The sequence below is a fragment of the Sorex araneus genome, chromosome 3, assembly GCF_027595985.1.
Source record: "Sorex araneus isolate mSorAra2 chromosome 3, mSorAra2.pri, whole genome shotgun sequence".
Classification (NCBI taxonomy): domain Eukaryota; kingdom Metazoa; phylum Chordata; class Mammalia; order Eulipotyphla; family Soricidae; genus Sorex; species Sorex araneus.
The window spans coordinates 118,814,957-118,829,277 of record NC_073304.1 but is presented as its reverse complement, the minus strand read 5'-3'; positions in this window follow the sequence as shown (position 1 = coordinate 118,829,277).

Sequence of the window (14,321 nt, the reverse complement as noted above, 5' to 3'; positions counted from 1 at the left end):
TTCCCCAGTACTGCATGATTCCAGGTCCTCTCCACAAGCGACCCCCACATACAGAGCAAGAAAAACACTTGAGCTACTGCCGGGTGGTGCCCCAAATAAATAAATATATGTAGCTTTTAACACTGGTAGGGGAAACCTATAAAGCAAAGAGTTGCCAGGGCCAGAGCAATAGAAGAGCAGATAAGGCATTTGCCTTGCATGCAGCTGGCCCAGGTTCAATCCCCACCACCCCATTGTGGTCCCTTGAGCACAGCCAGGAGTAACCCCTGAGCATCACCTGATGTGACCCAAAAACCAAAAAAAAACTAAGAGTTTTCCCTTGTTCTCACCCATAGGTCTATGCTACAAAGGAGGATTTTTGCTTCAGACATTTGCCTTCTCGTTAATAATTTGTACCAAACCCATTTAGAATTGCTAAATTATAAATAAACATAACCCAGTACCCATGGTCTTCACCTCAGTTCGGAATGTTTGAACACGTGACAGGAAGGTAACATCCTCATAGCCTTGGTAGAGAATCTCAATCTAGGAAAGTTAAGGGACTGTTCCTGTCACCTGCCCATGCAGAAGCAGCTCTGGGGTAGTGGGGTATGCAGCTGATGATTCAGCAACTCTTCTCGTCTCTGAAGCAAACCAGAGCACAGAAATTAGCCCAAGCCCACCAGCTCCATAATAATATTTCTCCATCCAGGGGCCGTAGTGATAATACAGTAGATAGGGCACTTGCCTTGCACGTGCCAACCCAGGTTCCGTCCTTGACGTCCCATGTGGCCCCTGAGCACCACCAGGAGTAATTTTTTTGTTGTTGTTGGTTGGGTTTTTTTGTTTGTTTGTTTTGGGGGTCATACCTGGCGATTCTCAGGAATCACTCCTGGCACTGCTTGGAGGACCATATGGGTTGCCAGGGATTGAACCTGCGTCATTCATGTGCAAGGAAAATGCCCTTCTTGCTGTACTGTTGCTCTGGCCCCTGCCAGAAGCAATTTTCTAAGCTCAGAGCCAGGAGTAACCCCTAGACATTGCTGGTTGTGGCCCAAATATGTGTGTGTGTGTGTGTGTGTGTGTGTGTGTGTGTTTCTCCACCCAAACAAGTTCATATTTGAAAACCACTGAGTGGGTTTGGTTTGGGGGCCATACCGACAGTGCTCTACACTCAGGAGTCACTTCTGATAGATTCAGGGGACCATATGGGTGCTGGGATTAAATCCAGGTCTGCCATGTGCAAAGCAAGCCCCCTACCCGATTGTACTATCTCTCCTGTTCTCCTCTGAGTTCTTTTCTTTGGGGGGGGGGGGAGGCAAGAGGGTGGGGCAGCCCCAGCAGTACTCAGGCCTTACTCCTGGCTCTACATTCAGGGATCACTCCTGACAGACATATGGGGTTCCAGGGATCAAATCTGCACCTGCCACATGCAAGGCAAGTTGTACCATTTCTCTGGTTCCACCACTTGAGTTTTTGAATGTATTTTTTAACATCAGCTGTCTTAATTACCAAAGAGAAAAGTCAGAATGCCTGTATTGCAATAAGCCAGATTTTCACTGACAGAAGTTATCTCTTTCTCTTGTTTCACCTGTGTAACTACAACAACGACAGTCTTATCTTTATCCTTTGATATTTGGACTTATGGAACTTGTTTCTCTGTTTTAATCAAGTGGATTTCCAGGGCTTCTAGGGTTGAACAGAGTATTCTGAAGCACTCACAGTGCTCTTCATTTCCTTCGGCTTCGCCGGGAATAAACCCTGTGTTTTTGGAAGACACCCCCTCCCTCTCTGTATCTTCCCAGTGGTCATTATGTCTCATCGTCCACACCTCCTATTACCATGCTTTGGTCTTGTTGCTCATCTGTCATTTTGGCACTGAACATGCTGATCACTCACATGCATTAATTATCCTTTTTTCAATAGTGCTGTAAAACGGTAGGCTGCTTGCTTTGCCCATCCAGGTACGAGCCCCAGCACTATATATGGTCCCCAAGCCCTGCAAGGAATGACCCCTGTGTGCAGAGGCAGGAGTAAGTCCTTAGCACCACCAGGTGCGGTCCAGAAACAACAACAACAAAAAAATCAATAGTGCTATACGGTATGCAATACCTCCTAGTAGAGAAGAGAACCTCAGAGCTCAGAACAGGGATGTTAGCCAACGCTAAGTAGGTCAGGAAATGGCTAAGGCTTGATTTGAATCCCTTTTTCACAGTCAGACTCTAAAGCAGACACTGTTTCAGGAATACCGTCTTGCATTCTGTGAAGCCAATTCAGTGCCACGAATAAAGAAAATTCCTAAGCCACCTGAAGGAAATAAAGCTTATCGCCAACTCTCCCTGCATCTTCCCGCTGCTTGGTGATAAGGCAGCTCAGGCACAATGAAGAAAGAGCCTCTTTATGTTCAGTTCTACATAACCCTTTAAGGTCCAGGCTGGTCAAAATGTAGCAGATGCTTCAGGAACACCAAGAGAGCAAGAAGGAAGAGGTTGAGAGCCAGTGGCCAGCCCCACCCAGACATCTGTCTTCTGTGCATAGAACAGAAGTGTTTCTGTTTCCAGAGCACTTTCAGTCAATTGCCTCTCGAGCTCACCAGAGATGAACCAAGGCTGGGACCAAGAAATAGCACAATGAGGAGGGCATTTGCCTGTCACAGAGCCCATCCAAATTCAGTCCCCAGCTGGTCAATCTCCAGCACCCCAGATGGTCCCCTAAGCCCATCCAGGAGTCATCTCTGAGCACAGATCCAGGAGTAACCCCTCAGTTCTGCCAGATGTGGCCCAAAAACCAAAAAAGAAAAAGATAAGCAACAGCAGTCTAGTTTTGTCCAGTTGAGGACAAGAAAAGGTTCAGGATCCAGATCATGAACCAGGATTCTCGTTCATAAGCAAGGAAACTGTCTTTTAGATCCTTCTCTCTGCCTTCCATTCATTGGCTACACAGAAGTCTGCAGGAGCCATGACTGTCCCTGCCCAGTAGCTGACACATAACTCCAGACCACTTGTGTCTTGTGGCCATGAGATAGAAATAGAAGTCCCTGGGCACTGGAGCAATAGCACAGCAGGTAGGGAGTTTGCCTTGCACGCGGCCAACCCGGGTTCAATTCCCAGCATCCCATATGGTCCCCTGAGTGCCGCCAGGGGTGATTCCTGAGTGCAGAGCCAGGAGTAACCTCTGTGCATCACCAGGTGTGACCCAAAAACAAACAAAGAAATGGAAGTCCCTGAAACTGGCTTTTACATAGACAAAAATTTTACTTTCTTAGGGCTGGAGCCATAGCACAGCAGGTAGGACATTTGCCTTGCACGCAGCCAACCTGGGTTCGATTCCCAGCATCCCATATGGTCCCCCAAGCACCGCCAGGAGTAATTCCTGAGTGCAGAGCCAGGAGTAATCCCTTTGCATCAGGTATGACCAAAAAAGAAAAGAAAAATTTACTTTCTGACTTCACCCGTAATCATCCAGCTGTGCACTCAAGTCCCAAGTTTTCACTAGGAGCCTTCAGTATATTATTAGTCCCTCTGCCTGGGGAAACTGGTCTGGAACTCTTAAGCCCTTCCTGCCCAGGACCCTTCTTTCCTTGTCCACTGCCTACCAGTCCGGTTCCTCATTCCTGGCATGGATGTGAGTCCTCGAGTCTTCCCTGCCCACTCAGAGCACCTAGTGGGAAACTGGTAGAAACGTGAACCCTTCAGGCCAAGAAGAGGACCAGGAGGTGCAGGTCACCCAGAGGAAGAGGAGCCGCCTGTCGCGGGACGCCATGCCTGTTCCAGGAACAGCAGACTTGGAGAAGAGCACCCTGCATCCCCTCTCCTCCGCCCACAGAGCCCGGCTGTCTCAGGTTTCTTACAAAGGCTCCAGGGAACAGACCAAAGTCCCAGCCTAGACCCAGCCTTTCCACCACAGAAATAGAAGGCCAGGCGCTGGGTGCAGCTCAGAGCTACAGCACGTTTGTCACATGTAGGCAGCCCAGGGTTCTATTCCACACTACACCCACCCACCCTACCCACCCCCCAGAAAGAGAGAAAGCTTAACTAATAGATACTTGAGAAAATCAGGTCTTGGGTCGAGGAAAGAAGACAAACACACCAGATGTGTTTGTTTATGTCCCAGACTCGAGTTTAGGAGAGAGACAGCGCGGAGGGAGAGAAGGAATGGGGAAGGGCCGGCAGCCGGAACTCTCCCCAGCCTCGTTTCTTTGCCCCCATCCAAGGAGTCTCAGAATTTTAGAGATCACTGAGTTCATTCCCCTGGTTTACAGATAGGAAATTGAGCTCTTTCTAATTTTGTTTGATATGCTGGGGGGCAGCGGGGGGCACACCCGGCAGTGCTCAGAGCTGCGCTAGCTTCGGGGCAACTTCCAGGGCAGGCATCGCCTCAGGTAACTGAGCTCCACCTGGCATCTCATGGGAGCCCTCCGAGGAGGGAATGACCCTGCAACCCCCCAGCCCGCCCTTTGGGTAGTAGCACCCCTAAGCACAGCCTGGAGTGACCCAAAGTCCCAAGAACAAAAAAATTAATATAGAAATGCTTCTTTATTTTATCTTTTTTTAGGGGCTTTTAGGCCATGGCTCTGTATTCAAGGGCTACTCCTGACAGTGCTCGAGGGACCCTGATGTGATACCAGGCATTAAACCAGGGTCAGCGGGAGGCAAGGCGAACCCCTGGACTATCTCCAGCTGCTTGTTTTGTGGTGAAAGGGTAGAAAGATGGCACACCCAGTTATGCTCAGGGGTTACTCCTGGCTCTGTGCTCAGGAATCACTCCTGGCAGGGCTCAGGGGTAGCCATACGGGGTACCAGGGATTGAACCCAGTTGGCCAAGTACGAGGCAGGTACCCTACCCACTGTGCTATCACTCCGTCCCACACCACAAGCAACACTTTGGAGAAGTTCAAAGTGGGGCAAAAATAAGAGGACAGGAAGTGGTGACAGTGAAAAGAAGGGGCCACAGCCAAGACATCTGATGATGATGACGGAAGAGATCAAAGAGAAAGGGGGGAAGGGAGGGCATCAGGTCCCTGAGGAAGGGGGAGGCGCTAGGATCCTGGGCCCAGGTGGATTGGAGAGGGAGAAAAAGATGGTGCTGAATAGCTGATGTGGGGTGCCTCACCTGCTCCCCTCTGATGACCCCAAATTGCTCTGTGAACAGGAAAGCAGGCTGGCCTGCAGGGAGGAAGCAGGTTAGCTGGGAGGGAGCTGAGTGGGAGAGGCTGACAGTTGCCCAGAGTGGGCAGCTGATGTAGTCCAAATTCAGAGTCCCTGAATTTGCAATGTCTTGGGTCTTTGGGGACATACACCAGCAGCACCCAGCCAGCCAGCAGTAGAAAATGGAAAAAATGAAGAGTTCCGTGGTTATTGTTTTGCATAGTAAGAGCAAGAAGGTAAGCAAATGGTCAGTCTTGCTAGCGATGGAAGGAAGTGAAAATAAGAAGAGGTTACCGGAGAGAAACCAGAAAGGTGGGACATTTCTTGAGGGCATCTGTCTCCAGTAACATATAGAAAGGCAAAGTTCCCAACTGTGGCTGGCCTCTGAATCAAGCTTATGTAACCGGGCTGGAGCGACAGCACTTGCCTTTCATAGGGTTGACCTGGGTTAGGTGCCCGCACCATGGATGGCCCCCAAGCACAACCAAGAATGAGTCCTGAGCACAGGAGTAAGTCCTGAATCCTTCCAGCTGTGCCAGGGGAAAAAGCTTAATGCAAACAGATCCTGGACACCTTCCTGGGATCCGATCAGTCTAAGGTCAGAGGTCACAGGTGATTCTAGAACCAGGGTGGAAAACCACTTGGTTTGTTAGTTTTGGGTTGTTTTAGGGGGTCACACCCAGTATTGCTCAGGCATCACTCCTGGTGCTACTCAAGGGACCATACGCTGTGCCAAGGATTGAACCTGGGCCAGAGGCATGCAAGGCGAGTGTCCTACCGGCTGTCCTATCTCTTCAGCCCCAGGAAACTACTTGGGCCAGTGGGAAAAAGCAGACCAGTGAGAGGACATGACAAAGAGAAGTCCCTCAGGTCACGGCTCTCATCTTTACTGGCCACTTGAGGAACACAGGGGAGGAACACAGGAAAATCCCCCCCCACCCCAACAAATGAGCCTATTTCTGAGCTTGACCGGTGAGTCTGAGTGGCCAGACCGAGAAGGGAAATGGAAATGCCAGATAAGCAGCGAGAGTCCAAGGAAGAGCATGTCCCAAGGCAGGGCTGCGTCTGGACAGCCGCAGGGGCGCTGCTGCAAACGGCCTGGGGATGGGGGCCTCTGGGCAACACTCACCGCCACCTGCCACCGCCACCAGAAAAGCGTTCCCCCCACACACACTGCACACACCAGGGGGCAGCTAAGCATAGCAGCTTCCTAGTCACTCAAGACGCAGGCTCCTGGGGACCTAGCCGGGATGGCCCCACGCCCACTCCCCAGCTGCTCTAACTCTTCAGATGAGATCCACGCAGGCCACTAGGTGGTGAGCGTTATTTTTGCTCTGACGAGAAACTAAGCATTGACAGATTTGTATTTATTTACTTGGTAGGCAAAGGCAGATGTCCTGGGCTGAGAGAGGGTTCTAGGAGCCTCCCTTCTGGGCTCCGAGCCAAAGCCCGGGCGAAGAGGCAGCATGAAACGATCAGACAGAGAGACTGCGAACATTGTGGAGAGCTACTCCCCCGCAGCGGTTTCTCCTCCTTTCCCTGACCCCGAAAGAAAGCCTGCAGAAAACGCCCACACCCTCTCTCCCACTCTCGTTCCCAGAAATCTCCAGGCTGATATTTTAAAGATAAACCACACGGAGTCCAGGCTTTTCGTGTGTTTAGTGAAACAAAAAGGTCATGTTTGGGGACTTATGAAGTCAGACGCTACTTACTGGGTTTTTAGCAGATCCCTGAAAATCAGTCAATATGGGATATTTTGCAAAATTGGGGTCACTGAGCTCCCAAGCACAGATGGACGGACAGACAGACAGATGGATGGACCTAAGACAGCTCTCCCAGGACTCATGTCATTGTTCAGAGAAGACTCAAGGTCCCTTCTGCAAGCCTGCTTCCTGCTACACAGCAGGCCAGGCCCTCTGACCTCTGGAAACCCCACACACCATCCCTTGGGACAAAGGAGCATTCATAGCAATAACTGAAAGAGAAGCAGAGAGGAGAAGGGGGGGGTCAAGGACAAAGGCAACACCCTGCTGCCCGGGCGCCCCAGCTACCAGGCCCCCTAGAGGGAAGCCTCCTCAGCTATGGAGCCCACCGGCAGGGGGTCCTCATTAGGCCTTAAGGCACACAGACTCTGCCGCAGAGTGCCACAGCCCTCTGTAACCCTGTAGACTGTCATATTCAGAGATCGAAAAGACACACACACACACACACACACCACACACACCCATCCGAGCATCAGCACTCTCTTTTGAGCCCCACTGGTCTTGTGAGCAGAACGCACTTTCTACTCAAAGGGGCTGGGCCCCGGCAGGTGCCACTGGAGACACGGAGGGTTAATAGCTGCCTGGTGGGGGGCATGAGAAAGGTTTGATAATGACCACATGGGCTGGAGAGATGGTACAGTGGGCCTTACTCAAAGCTGCTCAGGTTCAATCCCCACCACTGCATATGGTCCCCGAGTACCGTCAGGAGTGATCCCTGAGTACAGTGTCCTGAGCACAGCCAAGAGTGTCCCCCTGAACTCCCCCCGCCAAAAATAAATAAAGTAATGAACAGAGGTGTGATGGTCATGAGGTCTGGGGCTTGGAATCCACACTTCATTCTGGCCAAGGGTCGGGGCAGGCATGAGTCAGACGCAGGCCCCTAAGAATGTTCATCATGTTAATAGAGAGTGAGCCACTTCTAGATGGGGCACTGAGCTAAGACCCCACACGAGTCACTGATGCCTGGGAGAACCCCCACCAGGGGGCCTTAGCAGTCCATCAGTCAAAGAACTGCACACCGCAAACTGAGTGGCTCCGACAACACAGACTTACTTGTCTCATGATTCTGGGAGCCGTGAGGATGTGTCCCAGTTCTATTTCCTTGCCTTGGAGATGACCCTCTTCCCAGCATCACTTCCGGTCTGTGCTTAGCTTCCCATTCTTTGTTTTTGGTTTTTTTGGGTTTTTTTTGGGGGGGGGTCACACCTGGCGATGCAGGGGTTACTTCTGCACTGCACTCCTGGCTCATGCACTCAGGAATTAATTACTTCTGGCGGTGCTCGGGGGACCATATGGGATACTGGGAATCCAACCTGGGTTGGCCAAGTGCAAGGCAAACGCCCTGCCCACTGTGCTATCGCTCTAGCCCCTCGGCTCCCAATCTTACTCAGGAAGTTAATTTTGTATTTCAGACCTTCCCGTCTATGTCCACTGTGATGCCCTGGGTGGGTATGGCACACGTGCCTGGGTGCAGGACTCACACCATTTCAGCTGCCGCGTTCACTGGGGGTGGCACATCGTGGCTGTGGTGCTTGCACATTCAGGCCATAGTGCTCTCCACTGAGTTTGCACCTGTCATTTGCTTGCACTCTCATGGGGATCCACAGTTATGGTTGTGGCACTCACACATGTGGTTGTTGGGGCCCTGCTTCCTGGCACTGGGGCTCACACCTCTTCCCAAGTTGTGGGACCCATTGGGTTGCTCACTCCAGTTTTGCAGTGCTCGCACACTGCTGGCTGTGGTGTAACCAGAAAGTCTACACAGTGCTGGAGATCACAGACAGCAGAACTGCCAGGACACTGCACAGCATCTGCGGAACACAGCAGATTCAAATTCATGACCATCCACTTGCAAGGCAGGGGCTCTCGGCCGCTGCACTCATTCCTTCTGGCCCCCGACTTTCCCATTTTCATTAGATCATCATCATCATCTTACATTAGGGCCTGCCTACCTTACTGATCTCCTCTTAAAGGGTTATCTCTAGGAAGGGAAGGTGGAGAATCAAATAAAAACAAACTGCCTTCCCTAGGGATGGAGAGGTAGTCCAGAGGGTAGGGCATCTGCCTTGCATGCAGCCAACCCAGGTTCAACCCTGGCACTACATATGGTCCCCAGAGGCCCACCAGGAGTGATCCCTGAGTGCAGAGCCAGGAGTAATCGTGAGCACTGCCTGGTATATCCCCAAACCAATAATAATAAAAAATAATAATAATAATACAACCAAGTGATTACCTCTGGGCCTACGGAGATCGTCAAAGGCCTGGAGCATGTGCCTTTCATGTAGAAGGTTTTTCTGATCCCTGGCACCACATGGCCCACAAAACACTACTAAGGTAGCCCCGATGGCCTGCAGATTTGCTGTATCCAATACTAAGCTGTCAGGCATGCACAGCTGGGCATCAGCAGGAAGAGCTGTGCAGCCCCGCCCCCCCCCCAGCCCTGTCTAGGAGAATTCTTCCAATTCCCCAACCACCACCACCAAAAAAAATAAATAAATCTCAAGATCTATCTGCAAGTAAGATCACACTCTGAAGTTCTAGGGTTAGGACTTCAACATGTGAATTCTGGACAGGGACATAATTCTATCCCCACGGTATCTGACCAAACCGTCTTCTTTCATAAATGAGGCTACTGAAGCCTCAAGTAAAAAAGTTGCTTGCACAGGGTCACACATCAAATTGGAAAAATTGAAGCTAGGATCCAGGTCTGAGGGCCTGGGGAGAGAGTACAGCAGGTAATGCACTTGCTCTGCACGCGGTCAACCTGGGTCCAATCCCTGGCATCCCATACAGTTCCCGAGCACTGCCAGAGCGATCCCTGAGTGTAGAGCTAGGAGTAAGCCCTGAGCTTACCAGTTGTGGCCCCAAAACCAAAATAAAAACAGAAGTAGAAGGAAGGAGGAAGGAAGGAAAGGAGGTAGAGAGGGAGGAGAAAAGAGAAATAAGAGAGAAAGGTATCTCCTGGGCATGGAAGCATCAGCTGTGGGGGGGAGAGGGGGAGGGGAGGTGTATTTCTAAGCCTTGAGCAGATATCCCTAGAAATAGAGACACTGGTGGCTTTGGGAAGCGCCGTCAGGTCGAAGAAAATGCCCCAGCATGGCCAAATCTGGGAAGCAACCAGTCAACAGACATCTTCTGCAGGCCTGGGGTGAGTTCCCAAGGAAGCTCTCTGACCATCCAATAGAAGTCTGCGAGCCAGTGTGGATTAGTGACGCTTAAGGTCTGCTGTGGGTTCAGTTTTGAGGGCAGCTCTCTTGAGGAGGCAGATGCGTCCTGCCACCTGGCGCTCTGCCCCTTTGTGCACCACCCCCAGCAGTGCAGTTAGAGCAGGGCTCAGCCCTGCAAGGCTTTGCAAGGCTTTTCCACACCCATCACACTCTGCACCCACCCATCCCTGGAGGCTACCAGCTGGCCCCCACACCTCCCCACTAGATCTCCCTTTTGCAATCTGTGGTGAGAGCATGAGCTTCTGCAAGTCTGGAGTCTTGCAATTTGCTGCAGCTGAGCCTTGCTCTTGCGGCTTCAAAAACAAGGAGGCAAAATTGAGATTGAACATAGCACAGTGTGGGTGACACCAAAAAACCACAGATGAAGTGATAGGCTGCGGGGAAGGAAGTGAGAAAAGTTCACCTTGTCCTGCCCTGGAACAGAAGGCTGTTGATTTTTGCAGAGGTTTGCTTTTTTTTTTTTTTTTCAAAAATGTTTCATTCAATAAAAATAGCCTGGTGGGACAACATATCCTAGCATTCGTGGAAATAAAAACTCGGAACCACATCATAGCATGTGCTGCTGCAAACTTGGCCAGCGGTCCGGGTTCCCGGGGCAGCGGAGGCCGGGCCAGGCCCAGGTGGAGTCTGGCCTTGGGGAGGAAAGGAGGTGGCCACCGCCCAGCGGCCTCAGCTGTTTCCTTGTGTCTGGGCCAAGCCCCTCGCTGCAGCTAGAGACTCAGCTTTGTCCCCGGGTGTCTGAGCGAAAAGTTCCCATCACAAAGGGGCGATTGAGGAAAGCAAGGAAGGCAAGGCTGGAGAAAGGTGCGGCCAGCCGGCCCAGAGCTTCCTGGCCACGCTCTCCTGGGACCCGGCCCGGCCCAGCTGGGTGGGGTGGGCAGCGCTGCCGCGGTACAGGATGTGAAAGTGGGGACTGAGGTTAGGAAAAAGAATAAAAGGCTGGGAGCAGAACACACCCAGCGGAGGGCCATGCGCAGGCCTCGCCGGGCTTCCTGTGGCTACGCTGAGAACATTGTGTTCTGGCTGTGAACTCGGCTGCTCAGCCGGCCGGGACGCCGCCCCTGGGTCCTAGTGCCCGCTGCTCCACCGGCCTCCGCCTGTCTGCGCCTGGACAAATTCCCCTGTAGGGCGAGGGGAAAGTGAGGAGTAGGTGGCGCCTACATGTGTGCCCCTGCTGGGTGAGGGCCCCACTGACCAAACTGTGAACACACAGATTATCAGTAACCCTGGGCTGGACTGTCCAGGTGGGTAAGGCACTTGCCTTGCATTCAGCTGCCCCTGGTTTGATCCCTCTGGGGTCCTCTGAGCACTGCCAGGAGGGATTCCCCAAGCACAGAGCTGGGAATGGTTCTTGAGCACTGGTCTGGTGGGATCCCAAAACATAAGGGGAAAAACAAGTGATTCTGCCTTTCTACAGCAGCTTTGAAGTCTCTGTCATACCGGCAAATTTCATGTTTCTCATGCCCAAATCTTCTGCAGATGATTCCTCCCAGGTAGCTTGGAGAAACAACCAAGCTCAGGGCCACGGGCTTGGGACCCAGGTCTCCTTGAGGATGACTGGTCTTGTGATGTCTCAGTTCTTTGAAATGAATGTGACCCTTAGCCTTCAGATCGCCTCACCCAAGCATGAAAGTAGGTGCTTTTGTTGATGCCACTGGATTTCTCTATGTTTGGGGCTACACCTGGCAGACTGTGCCCAGCTTGATGCTCAGAAGTTATTCCCCTGAAGTGCTCAGGGGGACCGTGTGGTGCCAAAGGTCAAACCCAGGGTTCTCGCCTACATCTTCAGCCTGTGGTGCTCTCTTTTCTCTCTCCAGCCCCCTTTTTTTTTTTAATCCTTGTTTTTTGGGGGTGTTTTTTTTTTGTTTTTTTTCTTTTTGCTTTTTAGATCATACCTGGCAGTGCACAGGGGTTACTCCTGGCTCTGCACTCAGGAATTACTCCTGGCAGTGCTCAGGAGACCATATGGGATGCTGGAATTCGAACCCTGGTCGCCGCGTGCAAGGCAAATGCCCTACCCGCTGTGCTATCACTCCAGCCCCTATCCAGAAACTATACCTGGAGGTTCTTGGGGGCCATTCAGTGCCAGGACTCTTACTCAGGGCCTTGCTCGGCACCAGGCACGTGCTCTACCACTTGCACCGTCATCCGAGCCTGGAGGTACTTCCTTAATGAATTCTTCAGGGACAGTTCAAAGCTCAGGCTCTCCTGGCGGTGCCCAAGATCTGACCCCCCACTCCTCTGGGGTCAGAATAGCCGGGAAAGTCTTAGGATCTTGTCTGCCCGTGCATGGCCTCTGCTCAGGAGCACAGCTCACCCAGCTTTGTTCTGGGCCTGGAGCTCTGAGGTGGTAGGCTGGTTCGAGGGGAAGAGAGGGTCCGTCTCTCTCCGAGAGGAGCTCTCAACAGGCTTTCTTTAATTTACTCTGGTTTTTGGCCACCCCTGGGGGTTCGGTGCTGGGATAGGGGTGAATGAGGTGAGGCAGATCTCAAACCTCTGAGATATCTCTCCTGACTCTGTTGGACTTTTTGTTTTTGTTTTCTGTTTTTGAGCCACACCTGCTGACGCTCCGCGCTGACTCCTGGCTGGCCCCAAGAGACCCTGTGGGGTGCTGGGACGGAGCCTGGTGGAGCACGTGCAAGTGCCCCTCTCTGGGATGACCCTGATTAAATTTTCAATAATTTTTTACTTAATTAAAGAAGCATGATTTTAAAGTTATTGATAGTTAAGTTTTAGGCATATAATACATTCTTCAACACCAATCCCACCACCAGTGTCCACTTCCTTCCACAGTGTGCCCAGATTCCCTCTCCACTTCCCACCCCCACTGGCCACCTTGACAGGCACATTACAAAATTCGATGGTTGCACCTCAGGTCTCATGTTTTCAGTTTGTTTAGTCTGAGCTTTGGATATATGGTGATAGCCCTCTCCCACATCACCAGTAAAACTGGAGCCCAACCCCTGTCCCCCCATTATTTGCCTTTCTCATCTTCCTTCTCCTCTTGATCTCTGTCCTTTTCCTCCCTAAACACTGCAGGGGGCTGGAGAAATAGGGGCTTGAAGCTGGAGCAATAGTACAGTGGGTAGGGCGCTTGCCTTGCATGCGACTAACTCAGGTTCAATCTCCAGCATCCCATATGGTCCCCTGAACACTGCCAGGAGTGATTCCTGAGCACAGAGCTAGGAGTATCTTCTGAGCATCTCCTGGTGTGGCCCAAACCCCACCCCCACCCCCAGATGGGGGGGGGGAACTCTGGGGAGGGCTGACCCTGAATTTTATCATTTTTTAAATGGCTTTGGCCTTTCAGTTCTACTAGATTGTAAATCTCTTTTTCCCAAGACTTTGCATCCTGTGGGTGTGCGATGTCCTTGATAAATCACTGTTGACAGTAGCTCACAGGGAGGCCTCGCCTTTAGCTGCTAGCACAGACATTGAACAACTGCACCTACACACGATCACGCCATCGAATGCACAAAGAGGAGGCAGTCACGAGTCAGCCTCGCCTGGGACACAGTGAGGCGGAGAACAGTCCCTCAGGGCTGTCCCCACCCCTGTTATCCTCGGGAAGTCCTGGGTGCTGGGGCGAGCGCAGAGCAGGGCCCTAGCAGGAATCCTTAGGGAGCGGTTCTGGAACCCGAGCCCGACAGGGAAGCAGGAATCTGTCAGGGGGGGAAAAAAAGAGACTGGGGGGAAAATGGTTTAGTTCTCCCAGCTGGGGAGTGTTTGTCACTGCCAGGGAGGCAGACTGACTGCTCCTTCTTTTTTTTTTCCCTCTCATCTGTGGCCTTCCCCCAGGCCCATTCCTGGAGAAACCAGAGATGCTAAAAGCAGGACGCGTCAGGTGTCGGTAAGGTCAGCGTCCCACCTTCCCAGATCCCCACCCTTGGTCCTATGCTCCAGGACTCTCAGTATCTAACCGGATGCTCAGACCTTGTCCCCTGAGGTTCCTTCCAAAAGCTCTGGGACCCAGCCTCTGTCCTGCCCCCTGTTCCAGCGACAATCTGAGAGGATGGAGCAATAGTACCATGGGTAGCGCGCTTGCCTTGCATGCGACTGACTCAGGTTCAATCTTCGGCATCCCATATGGTCCCCTGAGCACCGCCAGGATGGAGCACAGGGGCCACTCACCCACAACAAACATTTATTGAATTAATGTGTTAACAGGCTGATGAATGAAGAAACGTTCTTCCTGAATCACTGTG